Source organism: Mirounga leonina, unplaced genomic scaffold (genome assembly GCF_011800145.1).
Source record: "Mirounga leonina isolate KUSES-001 unplaced genomic scaffold, KU_Mleo_1.0 Mir_167, whole genome shotgun sequence".
Taxonomy (NCBI): Eukaryota; Metazoa; Chordata; class Mammalia; order Carnivora; family Phocidae; genus Mirounga; species Mirounga leonina.
In genome coordinates, this window is record NW_023270422.1 from 1,497,098 (window position 1) to 1,510,730 (window position 13,633).

Genomic DNA, 13,633 nt, shown 5'->3' on the forward strand with positions numbered 1-13,633 from the left:
AGCGTGATGGGGGACTCGATCCTAGGACCCTGAGATCATGACCTGAGCTGAAGGCAGTCACTTAACCTACTGAACCACCCAGGCGCCCCTAGACAAAATTTTAACACACATCCATGTAGCTATTACCCAGAATTAGCAAATGGTAGGAATTTGTCATGTTTGTTCTGGGTAATTACATTATAAAAGATAAAAAATTACAATTTAAATTTAATTTTGAATATTCTCTTTTTTTTCTTCCCTGGTCTCTCACTCTCTTCACAAAAGGAACCAATTAGAAATTTGGCCTGTATCCATGAAAATTATATGAGGGGGCACTGCCTGTATCAGAAAGGAAAAAGATTTTTCAGAAGTGGGAGCTTGCATCCATGTCTCACTGACAAGAACCTTGTCACGTGAGAACTCCATCATATGAGAGGGGCTGAAACCAAGTGTGTTTTGGGCTGCTGTTGCTTGTTCAATCTGACGTACTGCTTGGAACAAAAAACGATGATGTTAAGATGGAAACAGAGAATACATTTTGGATGGCACCAAGGTCTTTTAGCCAGTGAGACATATTGGTCAACTTATAGTTGTGGCTCTGGCACTTCTTATACTTTTCTCCTTGTCTTTAGCATTCCTCATTCTCAAGACCATCCGCCCATGAGTCCATTTATTTGTGTGGATTCTGCTGAGGGTCTAGTGTGTTCTGTCTCCAGCTTTGGAAGACTCATGTCTTCTCTACCACCATTTGCTTTTTCTGAAACATTTTATCGTAGCGTCCCAGACTCTTTGATTTCTTATTTATGTTTTCTGTCTTTTGCCCCTTCTCCTAGATTCTGGATGATTTCTTCAGAGGTATTTTCTAGTTTTAATTATCTGTTGAGTTGTGTTAAATTTCTGTTCAACTATCCATCAAGTTGGTTTTTTTTAAATTAATGATTATACTCTATATTTCTACACTTCCAATATGGTTGTTTTTTGTTCTGATTGCTCTTATTTTGTAAGGTTCCATTCTTGCCTTATGGAACCCTTTTTTTTTTTCTTTATCTCTTTGAACTTGAAAAAGGGATTATTTTAGGAAGCAGGATTGACTAAGGACTTATAATTGTTAGAACTGAGTGATGGGCATATAGAGCTTCTTTATTTTCTCCAATGCACGTGTTTGAAATTTTCCATTAAAAAGTTTTAATGATGAATCCATGGTTATGAGCACATAAGAACATTATTTTTCAAAGTTTACTAAGATGCCATTTGCCTGGTTTGGGGTTATTCTCTGGTGTGTAAAGAGCAGATTTATTAAAGGCCCCTTTCATTCCTCAGTTATTAATTCAGTGCCTACCACTTCTGTGTGAGATAGCAGTGAACTACCGTAGCACTTACATTCTAGTGGGGTGACAGATAATAAACAAAAAGAGAAATTTGAGGTGATTAATAAAGTTACATATACATAAAAAAGTTTTAATGATAATATTTATTTTGGATTTCAGTTTTTTCCCCTAGTTCTAGGGCCAGTAGGTGTCTCATTTGTGGCATCTGAGACTCATTTCCCGCATCACTGTTATCATTCCTTGAGCGTGATTCTTCGGCAGGTGCTGCTTTCTGTGGGACATGCAGATGAACCAGGCTTTAGGAGTGGCCCCACAGGAAGGCTTTGGTTTTGCTCCTGCTTGGCCTGGAGGGTTTCACTATTTAGCTTCTCTTCTTGGGCGCCTGGCATCATGTAGACTGTCCAAGTTTGGGCTCTGTGCACATGCATGGCCTAATCCTGGGCTCTGACTCCTACTACATAATCCCTTTTCCAAGCATAACCTTTGTGAATGGCAAGCCTCTCTGGTGTTTACCCAGGCCAATGGGCAGAATTTTGTCATTATTTTCTCAGCCCTTTATGATTTATGCAGGACCTTATGCAGGTAGATAGGATCCAGCTCCTCTTGTGCTGGTCTCCTTCTCTTGATCTTATACCCATCTTGCAGGCAGCAAAGCCATGGAAACCTATGTGGTCTGAACTGGGTTTCATCTCCTACTAACTGCTGTGAATCTGAGTTCCTTATTTCTGGCACCTAGGGATTTCTCTCTTAGTTTTAAACATGCATCAAGACCAAAAAATTTATTTTATTACATTTTACTACATTCCTATTTTTGGGCCAGAAGGAGGGGAGTGGGCTTGGCAGTCTGCTTAGGTCTGGACTTGGTCCAATGTCATTGCCTTTCCAAGAGCTCTTGGCATCCTTGTAATAAACTTCCACTTCTCTTAAGCTAGTTTGAGTGAGTATCTGTACCCTGCAATCAAAAGAGCTCTGAGTAGAACAGACATGATATGGTCAGGGAAAGATGAAGTGATAGAAGATATAAAGATGATAAGCAGTTTTATCTCTGGGAATTTAGCAAAAGTTTTCAGCTGGGGAGTGATGTGACTGATTTGTGCGTGAGAAAGACACAGGATGCAGCACTTGGAAAATCAGAATTCTTGGGGATGGGGGCAGGGAAGAGAAGAGAGGCAGAAAGACTCTTTCTATGACCATAGCAATAATGCAGGTGAGAGGTGATGAAGTCCTGAACTAAGGCAGTGGGTATGTGGGTTTTTAGGAAAAAAAAGATTAAAATTGTGAGTATTTGCCCTGCCTACAGTAGGCATTTTTCATGCGTTTTCCCATTTACTGATTGCAACACTCTGGAGAGTTCCAGATTTAATTATTATCCCAATTTACAGATAAGAAATTACAAGCTCAGAGAGATTAAGTAATTTGATCCAAGTCATATAACTAACAAGTGGCTGAGTCAAAATTTGAATTTAAGTCTCTAACACCAAAGCCCATCCATGTTCTTTTCTTTACATAAAGACCTTTTCAGTAGGAGTTGGTATAACTTATATGTGGAAATGAGGAAGAAGGAAGAGTGGACAAGGACCCTTGAGGTTACTAACTTGGGGAGTTAACAACTGGAAAGGCTATTAATTGAGAGAAGGGATACAGGAGGCAGAGCATGCTTGGGGAGGAAGGAAATTAGTCCATTTTGTGCAGTGGCTGGAAGTCATCTAGGTAGAGATTTCTAGTAAATAGTTGAAAATAAGGGGCTGAAGCTGAGGAAAGAGTTCAGCTGGAGATACAACCTTTGAGTCATGAGCTTATTCCTGGTTATGGAAACCAAGTGAGAGGATGAGAGTCTTTAGTAAATTGGTGGAGTGAGAAGAGAACTAAGGGTGTACCATGGGAGGTATTAATATCTGAGGAGAGGGCATAGATGAAGCCAGGAAAGGAATTGGGAAATATGGTTAAAAAAAAAAAGTAGGCAGAGTATCTATAGCGAGTAGAATCTCAAAAACTAAGAGAAGCAAAATTTCTTTAAGGGGTATTTTCAATACTAACAAATGCTAAAGAGGTCAAACAGGATATAGACTGAAAATAAGACATTGGATGTGCCAATTTGGAAGTCATAGATGACCTTTGCAAGGACAGAGAAAAGGAGTGATTAATCCTGCCTGGGGCAGGCTAGAGAAAGGCTTCACTGAAGACTTGACATTTGAGTTGGGCCATGAAGCGTGGTGGGATTGTGCCAGGCAGAGAAGAGGGTGAAAGGCATTTCAGGCAAAGGGAACAACATGAGGGGAAAACAAAAATCCAAGCTAAGGCACAATTTGGAATTTAGTTAGAGCTCTTTGGATTTTCATAGGCAACATCAAGTTGGCAGCACAAGTATATTAGGCCATGTCTTGTTTTCTACATTTTGGAGAATCTTATGGTTTCTCTTTTCCTGTAGACATAATAATGGAGATTGGGAAATATGATTGGTGTCTTCCAAAGAGACATAGGGTTCAATCCTTTAGGAAAGCAGAGTTCTAATCAAGCAGAGTGAGTGGGAAGTCTCTACAGGTACATCTCACAGAGCATGTCATGATTTGGAAGGGCAATAAATGCAGGCTGTTGCAACAAGTCACCCAAAGCTCTCCACGGTTTGACATAGTCAAAGTCTCATCCTCAGGCAGAGTCTGATGGGGTCCAGCAGCACTTGTGGGCAGCTCTCATCCATGCAGTGACTCAGAGATCCGTGTTCCTTCCACATGCGCTCTGAAATCTCAGACCCTTTCACTCCCAGCAGGTGGATGGGGAAAAAACCATACAGAAATCATACTAGACACCTAGTCACCCCAGGATGGAAGTGACACCCCACTGCTACTCACATTTGTCTGCCCTATTTAGTCAAACAGCCAACCTAGTGGCAAAGGAGACAGGGAAATGTTTGTAAGCACATCGATATTGTGAGCATTAACTGTATATTCCATTGATTGATATTAACATATTGATTATTAAAGTATTCTTTGTTTCCTTGGAAAATGTAAAATGCCTTAGGCATTGTCCATTTCCTATGTTTTGGGGTAAGCCTGGTCATCTGATTCAGGGCCTATCATCTCAGTCTGTTTTACAAAACAAAATTTCATGTTTTTCATGGGAATGTAAATTGGTGCAGTCACTGTGGAAAACAGTATAGAGGGTCCTCAAAAAATTAGAAATAGAACTACCATATAACCCAGCAATTCCACCTCTGGATATTTCACCCCCATGTTCAGTGTAGCATTATTTACAATAGCCAAGACATGGAAACAACCTAAATGTCCACTGACGGATGAATGGACAAAGATGTTGCGCACACACACACACATACACAGTGGAATTTTATTCAATCAAAAAAAAAAAAAAAAGAAGGGAAATCCTGTCATTAGTGATTACAGGGATGGACCTTGGGGGCCTTAGTCTAAGTGAATTAAATCACACAGAGAAAGACAAACTCTGTGCGATATCACTTATATGTGGAATCTAAGAAACAAAAACTGAACTCATAGAATAAGAGAAGAGATTGGTGGTTGCCAGAGATGGGGGTAGAGGGTTTGAAAAATGGGGGAAAGGTGGTCAAAAGGCACATAAATCCTGGACATGTAATACAACATGGTGACTACAGTTGCTACGAGTGTAAAGCTTAAAAGTTCTCAACACAAGCTAGGTGCCTGGGTGGCTCAGTCAGTTAAATGTCTGCCTTCGGATCCGGTCATGATCTCAGGGTCCTGGGATCAAGCCCCACATCGGGCTCCCTGCTCAGCAGGGGAGTCTACTTCTCCCTCTCCCTCGGCCCCTCACCCCTACCCATACTCTCTCTCTCAAATAAATAAATAAAATCTTACCAAAAAAAAGTTCTCATCACAAGAAAAAACATTTTTTTAACTTTATGTGGTGATTGATGTTAACTAAACTTTTGCTATTATACATGTACCGAGTGATTATGTTGTACAATTAAAAATAATAAAATGTTTTATGGCAATTATGTCTCAATTAAAATAAAAACAAAAATTTCATGTTACTAGAATTCTTCCTTTACACTGTGAACAACTTTTGACCATAGAATTGTGCTTATCAGTGTTAGCCAAAGTGAACTGAATTTCAAAGTAGATTCAGTTTGATGGATTCATGGTGTAACGTTGTTGTGGTTAGTAGCTTGGAGAGCACCACCATGCAGGAGACCCTTTTCGAGAAACATCTATGTCAACTCTGCAGACTGAAAATGAAGAAAGATTTATTTCATGTCATGATGGTACAATATCTTTTGTATATTTAACCAAGGACATCTTAATTTTTGTGTGTGAATAATATTATAAAAATATTAATACAAATTTTAAGAAAGAAAAAAAATCCATGCCTAATTCCTTTTTTATTTTCCCATATTTCCTTTCAATTTGTTTTAATATGCATGTAAAATCCTCATGGAGTGGTGCTCAATAGCACACTTTTTTTTATCCTTATGCTTTTCTCACATCACATCACCTGCCTCTCTGACTCAACCCTTTGCCCCTCTTGCTTTGTTGTTTGCATCCTGGTCATGCTGACCTACCCTGTTCTTCACCAATGTCCTCCTACCTCAAGATGTCTGTGGTCGACATCCTTGCAAATGTTCTTTCCCAACCTTTTCACATGACGGGTTTGTTCTCATTTTCCAGTCTTTGCTCAAATGCCACCCCCTGAGAGAGGATTTCCCTGAGCACCCCATGAAAAGCAACCCCCATTGTTCTCTATCACGTTAGATCACCATGCTTATTCACATCATGACATTTTCCACAACCTACACACTTTTCTTTCTTTATATAGGGTTTTGTTTATTTCACCGTAAGCTTCTATAATGAATATGTAAACTTTCTTCTTTTTTTGAATTTTTCTTATAGGCTCTTTTCCTGAATAAATTCTCAGGAGAAAGATTATTGAATCAAATTTGTGAATATTGTTTCTTGAAATGAAGTTGCCATATTGCTTTCCAAAAGCTGCACCAATACATACTGATGCCAGGGAAGTAGTTTGTACAATTTCACCTCATTATTGTTGATATGTGGTTATATGATATATGTACATAATTTGGCAATTTGGCTAAGTATATTAAAGATACATATACATATAAATACATATTTAAATGTATATATATAAATACATATACACACATACGTACGTGAAATTTGTACTAAGTGTATTCAATGAAACTTAGTCAATGAAAATTGACTAAGTATATTCAAGGATTATTTATGAATTATCAGACATTAATTAATACTTGAGCATGAGATAAAATCCTGTATTTTTAAATCTTCAAGCCCAACTTTGAAGGAAAACTGTCTCCTTTATTATTGCCCCTCCACGCTTATTAAAATTCTTTATGCCTCATGTAATAAAGAATCTTCTCTAAGTGCCCCAAGATAGAAAAGGGTGCAGCATTCTTAAAAACTGCATCCATCTCTCTGCATTTACTTGTTTATGACTTGAACAATCAGAACCACAAATCTGCAAATGCCTGTAAACGCTGAGACCATTCAGGGGAGGTATAGTCTAGCTTTATTAAGCTTTTGCACCATCAAAATAAACAGATTAGTTAGTTTTATAGAAAATTACTAGGATCTCTGAGTCTCTAAGCAGAGCATGAGATACAATTCCTGAAATATTTGGAAGGGCCAGAAAGTTGTTACTTAATGATTAATAAGAAGCAAAGAGGCAGGGCACCTTTGTGGCTCAGTCGGTTAAGCTTCTGACTCTTGGTTTTGGCTCAGCTCACGATCTCAGGGTTGGGAGATCGAGCCCCTCGTCAGGCTCTGCGCTCTGCCGGGAGTCTGCTTGAGATTCTCTCTCTCCCTCTTCCTCTGCACCTGCCCCTGTTTGTGCTTTCTCTCAAATAAATAAAAATTTTTTAAAGAATAAGTAAAGATGCTTTCCTGCAGTGGGGCCGTAGGCCATCAGGGAAAGTAGGACAGAGGACAAGAAAGAATGAATAAAGAAACAAATACCATCAGGGCATTTTGCACAGACCAGTAGTAATAAAGTGCTACGACCTGGCGGGTGCGTTGAACACACTCTCTGCACGGGGGGCCCAAGACACGGGACAAAGCAGAACAAAACAAAAAGGAAACCTGGAAGCCGAGGCCACCCCTTCTATTTTTCTCAATTGAGCAAACATTTATTATTCATGCATGGTATGCAAGGGAGGATGGGGTTATTAAGATGTGGCTAGGGCCCTTGAGAAGTCTTTTTGCGTAACTGGATTTCTACACACTCATATTTAATGAAGGCTTAGAAACAGCCTGGCTTCCAGCTCTCAGGAGCTGACAGAGAGATTTAATGCCATTTTATTGAGACACTGAAGGATCTGGCTACTTGAAGGCAGCGAGTCTGCTGCTGAAGAGATGGGGAGGGGCCGTGGGGTGCAGAGGAAGGGCTGAAAGATGCTGCTTCTCCACCAGCTTCTGCCCCTGCCTTGCTATGTGGCCGTGGGGGAGCCTTGTTGCCCCTTTGGGACCTTAGTTGCCTCCTCTGGAGGATACAGAGGTTGAACTATGTCACTGGGTCCTCAATCACCTCTGAAAAAACCTAGGGCTTGGATAAGTATTCAGGGTTTTCTAAACACTGAACATTTAAACCGCCTGAAGAGAGGTTTAATTCTATTTTGATCTTTCTATAATTTCACTTTAAAAAAAATTGGTTTGTTTGTTTTTCATTAAAAAAAAAAAGGTAAGCCATTGCATTGGAACATCTCCAGCTATCTCCCTATCTAGCATTTTTGGATGTTAGAAATACTCCAGCAACATAAGGGTTTCAGCAACAGCTCCAAAGCAATTGCAAAACCCAGCAGACCAGTATAGTTGTCCCTCCATGCCCTCTTTCTCCCTTCTTGATCACATCTCCTGTCAGTGTGCATGAAGCCTGCTCTGAGGCTGGACAGGGGAGGCCCATGCGCTGTTGCAGGGGGGACGGCTTCGGACACAGGCGCGAGGAGGGGGGCTGTGAAATTGTGGGGGTCTCCCTTAAAGAAGAGACACGTAACATTTGTGAACACTGTAAGTCAGCCTGTGACAATGAATCTTGTCCTTCACAAGAGGGTCAAAAGTAAATTATGGGGTGAGCGCAATATAATTTTCACACTTCTGGACTACTCGGTCTCAGTTGAACAGTGGACTTCTGTGAAAATCCACATTGGCTCATAAACTCTGCTTGCTCAGAGGCCGAAGCTGTAGGTCTCAACACCAGTCTCGGAAGGACAGTTGGGTGGTGCTGACCCTGATAAACACAGATGGAACTTGTGAAGATTTTTAAAAGACTTACCAAAAAAAAAAAAAAAAATTCTTTTCCCAACATTCTGCATTGGATCTCGAGTTAATTGAATCCATGGCTCCAAGCCCTGTGGGAAGGAAAGAATGCTCAGAAACATGTGGGGGTGCATCTCAATTTATAAAATGCACTTTAGAAGGGGTGCGTGCTAAGGTGATCGTAAAACCCAGGGCTTCCAGCCTTGCAGTGGTTGGACACCCTCCATAAGTCAAGGGACAAGGGACCCATCTGGGACCTTGGGAAAACACACGGTGCTCTGTGCTCTGAGCTCCTCGGATTTTCCTTTTCTTTCAGGGCAGATGGATCTGCCGCCATGCCCTTTGTTTCAGGAGGGGTTTTGGAATCCGCAAGGGGATTGGGATAATGAAACTTGGATCCTCACTACTCCCCCCCCCCCCCCCGCCCCGCCACACCAAAATGCTTAGGTGAAAGTTCCGAAGCTGTGTCTATTTCCAGCGAGGTGAAAATTATCTACGGCCTCAGAGATTCCTTTCAAGCCAACATCTTAAGGGGAGGTGTCCAGGCGTCCACCTGGGTGCCTTGACCTCCACCCAGCAAAAGTAGCAGCACTGCCTGCCAGTCACCACCAAATAAATGGTAAATCACCAGATTCTAAGGCATGATTCTACCGTTTCACACGCTATTGACATATCATTGATGTTTCTCCAGTGGAGAGTTTACATCAGTTAGCAGTTAGCATATTGGAGTGCTCTTGATATTTGAAAGATTAAATCTTACACTGGGTGAGAATCTATACTCCCCAAATCTTAACACCCAAACACCATTATAGTCAAGTATTATTTGGAGCACAGAAATGTTATTGAGATAGTCTGACCTCTTTTTGAAGGTAACATATGAACCTTGTCAAATATAAATCCTGTTAATGTAGGCATTGAACTTTTCCACACTTCTGTTCTCCCTTCATCTTGGAATGGATTGCTTAACCCAAAGAGAAATTGCTAGAAAGTTATCTTTGTCAAAAGAGTCTTATTTCTTTGTTTTCTTATAGAGTGAGTTCCCTCTTGCTGTTGGTGGCTGTAGCACCTAAATCCACTCGTGGATTTATTTTAGGTTATCAGCCTTTTAATCAAAATCATTATAATACTGTATTTTTTTAAAAAGATTTTATTTATTTGTTAGAGAGAGAGAGAGAGACAGAAAGAGAGGAAACATAAGGAGGGGAAATGTGAGAGGGAGAAGCAGAACTCCCTGCTGAGCAGGGAGCCTGATGCGGGGCTCGATCCCGGGACCCTGGTATCATGACCTGAGCTGAAGGCAGACGCTTAATGACTGAGCCACCCAGGCGACCCCTATAATACTGTATTTTTTGAAGTTTCTTTGGGATGGTGGGCGATATAGGCTTCCAACTCTGTATGAGCCACCAGTCCTCAGAGGGGTAAGAGTCCTGCTCTTCGACACGTCTTCTGATAATTAGAATCAGCCTGACAACTCCAGAAATTTCCCCCAAACACTGCTGAACACAAACCTCTGGTCCTGGGCCAAGATGGCTGGTGGGACCGACCCCAGCTTGCAGTGCCTGCCAGGGAGGCTTGTGTGTCCTCACCAGCCTCGCTTGGGATGTGAATTTAGGTTTCAATAAATACATTTACTGCTCATATTGGCCAACGTTTCTGTACTTACAATAAACAAGTCTGACCAGGCATTGTCTAATTTAATTAATTTACTGCATTACTTAGCTTTTCTCTTTTTCTTCTGCATGCTTCTCATCTAGTCCATGAATTGAAGGTGTTGCTTCTTTTGTAAACTAGGGAGCCAACATATTTTCCCCTTTGTTGGGTGTTAATCTATTTGCAATCAATTATTAGCAGAAATTAATTGGAGTTAAACTACTATGGCCCACAGAGCTCAACTTTGTGCCCTCGAAGACCCAGGAGGCACTTTGCTCCCCATTCATGCTCTCCTTTGTACAGGCAAGGCTTCTTAGCTGAAAGAGGAGTGTCACCCAGACTTGGCCATAGCAGATTTTCATCTTGCTTGCTCTTTGAAGAGCCATTGGGTTGTATGAACAGGCAGGTGATCAGTCTGCCAATTCTTGTGATGTGGCATCCGGCAACCACATATCATGGATTCAAATTTGGCCACTAATATTTTCATTTCCTTGAGTTAATGAAGAAGCTGGGTTGAGAGTTTTAAAGTAATTCAAAACAGATTAAAAATTCTTCCATGTGTTTTTAGTGATTTCACTGGGTTTACCAGGAAGACAGAGAAATGTACAACAAATATGGAGCTTCTGTGTCTAATGAAAAGTGAAATATCTTCAGTCTTCAGGGTTTGATTCTAGCCTCTAATCTATCACGAATCGGGCTGGTTTCCTTTACCTTTAGTGAATTTACCTACCGTTGTCAGGACAGAAACGTGAACCTGATCACTCTCCCCGCAGGGAGAACCGGGCAATATGGACAGACCTCGAAAAGCAGTTTGAACAACAAGCTTGCATTCGGGAAGAATGGGGGCCGCTGGAACGAAAGCCTCCAAGAGACTTGAAAGCAAAGCTGGGTTTTCACATCGCCTTTATGTTTTATGAGTGTTAGGAAAATGTTGGCTGTTTACTAATTATCAAAGCTGTTTTTATGACTTCCCCAAAGGAAAACAAAAAAGGAAAGGATCCAAGTGCATATTCTTTTAGGCCTGGGATAAAAGCTTGACCTTTAGTGCTCTTGGGGAACTGCATGGTTTGCAGCATTGGAAAATAAAACTCGGAATGCCTGTTCAGGAAAGCAGGAAGCTTTGAAGTTGGAAGCCAAACAGGAACAGCCGGTGTGATTGGTGCAGTGTATTCGGGGCTCTGTGATAGAGCCGTCCACGCGCAATCCTGTGGCGGAGTGGATGCCCCTTCTTTCCCCGGGGGCTTCTGTTGGTGGCCCAGGGACACTCAACTTTGATCCCTAAAGGACACAATAACAAGCCCAGAGACCCCAGGGCATCGTAGTGTCTGCTGAGAGGAAATATCATGGCCATGGGCTCCACACAACCGGTCTTGCGTGGAAGCCTCAGACACAAGCAAAATGGAACAGAGAACTTGCCATTACCACTGAAAATTGAATTATAGTGATTCAAGACTATCAAGCAAGCTTGATGGGCACAAAAACACATCTGCTTTTTTAAGTTTCTGAGGCCTTGGAACTGGCAGCAAGCAGAAAAGTGTTTTCTTCATGGAAATTTTTATTTTCTCGCTGGGATCTACGTATTAGGCTAAATGCCATCAATCACCATTCAAAAATTAGCATAAAATATTCTTCTCCCCAGAGAGGATGTGAAAAATCCCTGAGTTTGTCAGTTACCATAACCACTGGGTTCCAGGATTTATTTGCATTCTTCGTTTGGTCTCTTTTCAATGGATAGGCCCTTTACGGCTTCCTTCCTGTTTCTATCAGCGGAAATTGAACAGTAAAAATGGTAAATAACTTAGCCCTATCAGTTCCCAAGATATAGATTTTTTCTTTTATACTCTCTTAAAAATCAATTCAGCTATATCACTTTCTAAAAATAAAATTTAGGGTTACATTTACGCGTTGTGTTAACCTGTATGAAGAATTTATGACAATGTGCCATTTCCACTGGGTTGATGTTCGTAAACGCTTGCAGATTTGGGTTTGCAGCACAGATCAGCTCTGATTTGAAACTTACAGTTTACTACAACTGCTCTCCAAATGGACATTTATTAACAACGTTCCCCCAAATGTAAATTTTGGATTGGGATTATTTTAATGCAGATGCCATGTTTGTCTTCACCACATCTGTGGGGTGTTGGACGCTGCAGTCATTTGCCAGAAGGCAGAAAGAGGGGTGTGGCACCAAAGACTGGACACTCAAAACATGGAAGCCGTTGTCGGAAGAATGCAACAACAATCACAACCACGCAACAAAACCTGCAACAACTAGGCTCGTGTTGACAAGCTTTGATACCTGTTATAGAAAACCTCTTGCAAACAACTATTCCCACCAAGTCTTGTCTCTTCCTCTCACACAATCTGGTTGTCCTTATTTATTTATTTATTTATTTATTTATTTATTTATTTATTTATTTATGACTTTGTTTATTCTTTTTAATGATTTTATTTATTTGACCAGGATGGGGAGAGAGAGAGCGCGCGTACAAGCAGGGGGAGTGGCAGGCAGAGGAAGAGGGAAAAGCAAACTCTTTCTGAAGGGAGCCCAATGCAGGACTAGATCCCAGGACCCCGGGATCATGACCTGAGCCAAAGGCAGATGCTTAACCGACTGAGCCACCCAGGCGCCCCTGGTTGTCCTTTTTTAAAAAAGTAAAGGATTGCATATACAGAGTAGAAGAAGCCAAGAGCACTGAGAGGCTTTTAATGAGAAAATAGTTACTTGCTCTGTCCACTCCCAACTCCTGATTCTTGCTCGCCTGTGGAAACTTCGCTCAACTGAATTGCCTGCTTCTTTGGGCTTTGAACTCTCTGTGTCCAAATGTCTACAGATCTCTGTGGCCACTTCTCGGTTTTCCATGTTAGGAAGACTCGTTGATGAAGAGTTTGCCTTCTTACAACTTGCCAGCCCCCCTTCTCCCTTCATCCTGTTCTGCTGACATCGCTCTGCTGCCATTTTTTTGGTTAAAACAACATTCCTCATTTATGTTATTTGGACTATACCACTTTGATTTATAGTTGAGTCATATAACACAGTATGATCACTTTTCCTTTTGTGCAAATTTCTCCTCCTTGAAATAATGATGGTCTCATTTTCTTTTTGTGTGCTTGGCTTTCTAAATATCTAGCACTCATTCATTCCCAAATCTTCAACAGAAATGAAAAATTTTTTTTAATACTCCCAAGCTTGTTGTGTGTTTCATTAGTTTTGCAGAAGGTATTGTCATTAGTATTACCATTACTGTTATATCTGGTGATGTCTCTGCTAGAGGCTTTTGCTGTCCTACCTTAATTGGGTCCAGGCTATTACCAATTAAATTGAGTTATAGAAAAAAGTAAGAAATAGTGTTTCTTACACATCTGAAAAATGAACAGAGTTTTTTTCCCTTGCTTTGAAAT